Source organism: Olea europaea, chromosome 12 (assembly GCF_002742605.1).
Source record: "Olea europaea var. sylvestris chromosome 12, O_europaea_v1, whole genome shotgun sequence".
In the NCBI taxonomy this organism is placed as follows: Eukaryota; Viridiplantae; Streptophyta; class Magnoliopsida; order Lamiales; family Oleaceae; genus Olea; species Olea europaea.
Genome location: NC_036248.1, coordinates 26935285 through 26943044, shown reverse-complemented (window position 1 = coordinate 26943044; position 7760 = coordinate 26935285).

The window sequence follows — 7760 nt, the reverse complement described above, 5'->3', positions numbered from 1 at the left end:
CCATAATTTGATCAATACATAGGTTAATGTTAAAAAGTCCACCAGTTTGTCTTACTATCTTATTGTTAAAAATTAATCTTCTATTAGTGTCATCCATGAACTTAATTGAGAAATGTGATTGACTATTATTAAATTACAATAATTGCGAACTCAATATTATTTTTTAGTAGAATATGTTAGGAAGAAGATATATTAAATTATTTAGGATATAACTGCTTTGAAATAAGTTTAAATTTATATGAATAAATTTCTCATTTTTCACCATTTTGGTTTCTATGTGTGGAGGAATTAGATAAATTAAGTTACGTTTTTGATTTAACGTGTACATTGATAATTTTTGTAACATGAGGATTCGTATATATTTAAATAGATTGGAGATCAAAAACCGAACTTTGAAAGTTGAAAACTCAAAATTATACTAACTTAAAGATTAGAGAGCCAAACCTAAATTTCTCAAATATATTCTCTTGTACTAGATGCCCTTATCGTTGTCCAATATAAAAACCTCAATTATTGTGATTTGTTTAAAACGAGAAATGTAAGCTTTCAATACGTTAGGAATATAGACAAATACATGACTTCAATTTTTTTTTGTTCTATATGATTTAAAATAATATTACACTTGTTGAGCTTCAATTGATCAAATATGAGATGTTAGAGTTTAATTATTTAAAATTTGTAGTTTGGTCAGCTAGGTTCATATTTAAAAGTCCACCACCTTGTCTTATTTATCTTATTGTCAAAATCCATCCTCTCAATGTCAGCTAAGTAATTTCTTCGGCACATTTGGACGTTATTAAATTATATTTTGTGAATTCATTATAATCAATAAAATACATTAGAAGATGATATATATTAACTACTCAAGAGTTGACTTTAATCCCATATTTGGTTTAAATAAGATGGTTGAATAAAATTTAAGTTAAAATTAACAATTAATTTCAACAACATATTTCATATGACTCACAACTTTTATTCACTTTTCAATCACACATTTCATCAATTTTTAATAGAATTTACTAAAACTATATTTTTAACAAAATCAAACATAGACTACGAATACAACCTAATTTTGTTGCAGTTCAATTGTTGAATATTATAGCTCAAATGGCGAATAGTCCATATCCAGGTACCAACCTTCTTGTTGACATGAGATTAATTTCATTTATTGGATGATGACCCTTACACCCTTGTTCGAATAAGATGTTTTAAAGTATTGATGGTAAATGATAAAATCTAAAACAATGAATTGGAGAGAAATTGTGAATTAACTTCTACATAGTTCTGATCAGTCTGTACAATTATATATAAAGCTCAGCTCTCTAACAGAATCAACAAAAAAATGAAAGAAATGGAAAGCTGTACAATTCCAACTAATAACAAAATGTTAACTAACTGCCTCGTCACTAACTAACTAACTATTTGCCATGTCACTAACTAACTAATAAAAGAATTTATCTTCAATTCGCCCCTCAATATGGAAGGTGAATATTATGAACCCTCATCTTGCTTAGGAGTGTTCGAAACCTCAGTCCTCCAATTGACTTAGTTAATATGTCTGCAAGTTGATCTTTAGTGCACATGTGATAGTTTTGATTTTACCCTCCTGTATCTTCTCTCTGACCACATGACAATTGAGCTCAATATGTGCATGTACACCTCTTCATCCAAATTGCCATAGAGAAAAGCATTGTTCACATCTAGTTGAAATAAATGCCAGTGCGCTGGATTGCAGCCACTGCCAAGAGGGTTTTACAATGACCACTTTTTCCACGGGAGAGAATGTTTCTTAGTAATCCATTCCAACTTGTTGTATGAATCCTTTAGCAACTAGGCATGCTTTATTCCTCTTCTTACTGCCATCTACTTTGTATTTAATTTTGTAGATCCATTTATAGTTGATAAGTGTGTTTTTGCACACTGATTTAGATCACAAACATGACTTAATTACGAGCAAAATATTTAAATTGTGACTTAATCTCATTGAATTCATGCAATGTAGGTATTTTTATGGAAATGGGGGAATTCAAGAGAAAAGAACCGAAAAAGGACTAAAATGAAGCAAAGTGATAGTATAGGGACCAAAATGAATCAAACTGAAAGTTCGGGGACCAAGTTGAAAATAATCCATAGATGAGACGGGAAATGGAATGAAGATTCAAGAGTGTTAGAGATCAATCACATGAGGAAAGGAGTCAAAGAAGTGAAATATGGTTGAAATATTATCAAGTATCAACTTTCAGGTGAAAAAGCTATACTCGTAATTTTTAGTTTCTATTTGAGATCCATTTTTGGCATAGTAAACATCAAAATTTGAGAAAGCCTATTTCTATCAAAAGTGTATATCTTTTAGTTTTCTTCCTAATGCACTTTGAATCACTTCAATTGAAGATTGGAAGAGAAAGTTATGACCAAAATACTAAAAGTTAACCGGCGGAAAGAATGACATAACCGTGCGGTCACATGGTAGAAACTCCTATGCGGTCACATAGAGGCATCCCGAGAAATTATTCTCAAATCTTTTTTACTCTATCCCGTCACATAGAAATGTACTATGCGGTCACATAGAGCAATTCAGAGGTCAAATCTGCAATTTCCTTATTTCGACAAAACTCTTATAGAAATAAGATTTTTAGGGTCCTATATAAACAAAAACTCGACCAAAACAAAGAGGACGCCATTTTTAGAAGAAAAAGAGAGATTTTGAAGAAGGAAACGAAGAGGGAACAAAAGGAAAATATTGCGCCAATTGAAGAATTGATTGAAACTTAATTCAGGTGATGACGTTTCTTCAACTATTTTTGTATTTTCTCCTTTTTAGCATGTTAGGCTAGATTTTCATGTGCTAGGAGATCGATGTACCATGTAATTTGATATTTAATTTTCTAATTTTGCAATTTAACATTAAGACATATTTCTATTGATTTGAATGATTTATATGCAATTATTTTTTCCGCAATTAAGGGTCCGTACTTGTGTGAGTTTTGGTGATTTATTCTTGCATTCAAGAGAGTTGGAATAAGTTCAACATAATATAAATCATCGTAGGGTTCGATAGGGGATAGAAATATACCGCTATACCCTACTTGAATCTTTAAATGTTCATAAAATCGCATGCATTTTTACATATGCACTTGTCATAGAAATATAGGCCGGTGGTATGTAGAAATAGGTTCGATACATCTCGAGAGAGAGTATTGGATAGACTTAGGAGTATTGATTCTCACAATTGAAGTGTATTGTCACATTGTGAAATTAGGATTTTAAAGTGATAATTGCATGGGAAATTGTGATCCTAGTGTGTTTAATTTCTATTGATTACAACAAACATTCATTCTCAACATTTGATTTCATTTTAGAGCATTAAAAATATTGTTTTGCATATTTAATTTAATTCAATCATCGAAATTGCATAATTAGGGTTTTAATTAGGTTCACATTCACTTTAGTAATTTAGTTTCGGTTAAGGCGACGATAGGTAAAATTGAACTAATCAATCTCTGTGGGACGATATTCGGATTCATTTAATTCTTATTATATGTTAATGAATCGTACATTTGCGATAGTTTTAAATCGAAAGAAATAATTTCGTGAATAAGTTTTTGGCGCCGTTGCCGGGGATTGAGTTTAGTTTACTTTTATTTGTCGAGGCACTAATTCAAACTTCAATTTTTATTTTGCTAGAATAATTTTGATTTCATTTTGATTTTAGGTTATTATCCCTTATTTGTGTTTTAGTTATTTAAATTGTTTGAATCTCAGTGCTCGTACTGGTTTTGGTTCTCAAATTTGCATGCCACCATCGAATGGAGGAGAATTGATTCCAGCTGATCTTGAAATCGAGCGCACCTTTCATCGACCACAAAGAGATCACAGAGAAGCACAAGTACAAATGGCTAATGAACTAAACAATCCCATTATTTAAGCTAATGAAGGAGAGGTAATGGACGAAGGAAATGAGATTCTGGGAGATTTATTGACTCCTCAAGTAATTCAAAGTCAATCCAACATAGTGTATCCACCGTTTGGGCAGCCAAATTTCCAGTTGAAGAGTAATGTGATATAGCTATTTCAAAATGGACACCAGTTTTATGGCAAAGCCGAGGAGAATCCACATACACACATATCTCGATTTTTGGATATGTGTCAACATTTTAGATACCAAGGGATTTCGGACAACGCTATTAGGCAAAGGCTGTTTCCACATACGCTACGAGACAGAGCGCTTGAATGGTTGGATTCACTTCCGGTTGCAGGTATCACTATATAGAACGAGTTGGCACACAATTTTTGCACAAAGTTTTTCTCCCCAGCCAAGATAGTGAAGCTGAGACATGACATATCAGTATTCAGTCAAGAAGAAATCGAATCATTTGACGAAGCTTGGAACAGATTCAAAAACATGCTCCGGAAGTACCTTCAACATGGGTTTGATAAAAAGACTCAAATCCAATTCTTCTACATAGGGTTACTTCCATACCACAAGAGCATGGTGGATTCAGCTTCAGATGGCTCAATATCCACATGAACAGTTGATGGGGCATTGGAATTATTTGAGAGAATGGCTACCACATTAACCATGTGGTCTTCTGAGAGGGTGATTCCAAGAAAAATGGGTGTCTACGGGATGGATACTTATTCAGTAATATCTACAAAAATCGATTCTCTGTGTCACAAGGTGGAAAGCATATCACAAGTAGCACGACCTAAGAAGAGTAATTGTGAAGAATGTGGAGCTGAGCATAAAACATCAGAATGCCCAATACTTATGCAAGAAATTGAGCAAGCAGACTATGCACAGTGAGGACAACGCCAACAACACAATCAATATGGAGAAACTTTCAATCCCAATTGGAAGAAGCATCCCAACTTCTCTTCGAGCAACCAGAATCAAAATAGGTCACAGGGACAATTTTAACAACAAGAGAAGAGGCCTCAATTGGAAGATATGATAGAAAAATTCATGGTGAAAGCCGAAGCAACACTTCAATATCAAAATGTAGCGATCAAAAATTTGGAAACTCAGATGGGGCAGTTAGCCATAGCATTGACTAGCAGAACGCCAGGTAACTTGCCGAGTAACACAGAAATCAATCCCAAAGAGCAAGCCAAAGCCATTACAACTCGAAGTGGAGTACAATTGACCGGGTGTGATTGGAGAGACATTTTCCCCTACTGAAGAAGAGACTGTTGTAAAGGAATCAACTCCAAAGGAAAATTCAGAAAAGTCACAGGATAAGGCCAAAGTCACAGTCAACCCATACGAGCCTCCAATTCCCTTTCCACAGCGGTTGAAGAAGCAAAAATTGGAGCAACAGTACAAAAAACTTCTAGAAATCTTCAAAAAGCTCCATATCAACATCCCACTAACCGATGCACTATTCCAGATGCCTAGCTATGCAAAATTTCTCAAAGATATTATATCAAACAAACGCAAACTGGAGGACCATGAGACAATAATGCTTACAGAGGAATGCAGTGCCAGAATCCAGAAAAAGCTCCCACCAAAAATAAAAAATCCAGGGAGTTTTACTGTCCCTTGCACAATTGGTGATTTTTATTTTGATAAAGCATTGTGTGATCTCGATGCGAGTATTAATTTGATGTCACTCTCTGTTTTCAGAAAACTAGGATTGGGAGAGCCTAAAGCAATCACAGTAACTCTACAACTAGCTGATCGATTACTTACACATCCACGAAGGATTATTGAAGTGTCACTACCTAACTAATATAAGAATTTATCTTCAATAGTAAATACTAAATAATTATATTTGATTTTTAATAACCTATAGTTAATAAATTAGTGGAGTCAACTTAAAAATGATTATGTGATAAGTAAGACCAATAGCAAGTTGATGCCTAAATCTTGTCCTGGATTTGAAAATTAATTTTTTGATAATGACATTCGTGGTCAATGATCACTGCAATAGTCATCCTGCGTAGTATCTTACGTGTCATAATTTTAATAATTCCAAAAAAAGAATAACTTTTAATAATGTTATGCCATGGATGATTATTACAATTATTGTTGACTATGAATAGCAACACTCTTGATTTTTAGACCCACTGAAGAATGGCAACTTATCGACATTCCTTAAAAACATTTTCTTAACTATCACCCCCTTTGAATATCAATAGATATAGAAGGAATGAGCAATTTATTTATGAAAATATAGAAAATATATCTTGTATATAAGGGGTATGTAAATTTTTTATACCATGCTTATAAATTTATGTTTTCCATACTAATAATAAAGAAACCATTTGTTGAAGGATAATTAGCACAAAGGGTACTTATCGTTTGCCTTCATTTCATAAATTATTCCTATCATTTCACATTTGACATTTGGTCCTCTAAATCGACTATTCTTTGCACAAATCCCTCGTGCCATCTCATTTCGTCAATTTGCTCTCGCAAATGTTTGTGTAGTCCACTCATGTGATTTGTCTAGTGACATTTTGGTCAAGACACTAATTAGCTATTTTTTTCCCACATAATTTTAATCATTGTGAAATGGTAATATTATGTGTGTATATCTATGTGTGAGTACAAAAGTCATATCCATATATTTTTATATTTATTAAAATTACAAATTGCAACAAACAATTCAAATAGAAAATCAAATTGTACAAATTAAGCCCTTGTTTGAGCCATATTTGGGGGAATGTATTTTTGAATAGTATATTGATGAAAAATGTATGATTAAAAAATAAGAAAAAAATCTTGAATTTGGGTGTAATATTATTTTATTAAAAAATGTTTGATTAAAATGATATCAAAATATTGTTTAAGAATTTTTTTTCCCAAAGAATGGGGCTCGAACAAGGGATAAATTTATCTGATTAAAGAAGAGACGTAATGTTCAATTGTGCTCAATTAACTTATTAAACTCAAGTTTGATATAACCAAGTGTCTGTTTGGTGACCATTCTTTTTTTTTTTCTTTTTTTTCAAAAGAAGAGTTTTGAATAGCATTTTAGGAGAATGTGTGGTAAAAAAGTATAGAATGGATTTTGGGTTTACGTGCATAATATTTTATTGTATAAATGTGTGATTGATAATAATCCTGTGAAAAAAGTGTTTGAAAAGAATGAGAATCAAACAAAGGCTAAAAATCTTACTATTTTTGGGTAAATTTTAATAAATGTTAATAAGGTATATTATTGAAAAGTTCATAAAATTTGTTGATTCCATAAAATGTGTGATTGAAATAAATTTGAGAAAAAAATCTTTAGAAAAATGGGGGCCAAACAGTGCTAAATGTTGACTTTGACTGCCCTATTGTAAGTAATCCACCTCATATATACATTAGATTCAAGGGTTCGAATCCTGAAATATGGATTTGGCTCTTGGGTAAGTGTAAGTGTACAAGCAGCCTTCCATCATGTACCCTTGGAGGCATAACCTGCGATTTACCTTCCTCACGATGCTCCAGGACAGGGGTGGTGGGGGATCCTTAAGGTTAGGGTTTAACCTTTTTTTTTTTTTTTAAATTGAATAAAATTGAATTCTGATCAAATATTTATCACATCTCTTTTCTAGAATGTCAAATGTGGTATGAATCTTGCAACCACCATATTCAGGATTGAACTACTTTGCCACTTGGCTCCCAGAGCATATCTCCCAGTGGCAAAGGGGAGGGCGGATAGGGCTCAGCGCGGCAGTGTGCAGAGTTCGATTCCCCGCAAGGTGGAATTGACTTTGTTGCAAGCGGGAGTTACCATATGGGTTAACAGCCTTGGCCTATTCATGTGCTCTCC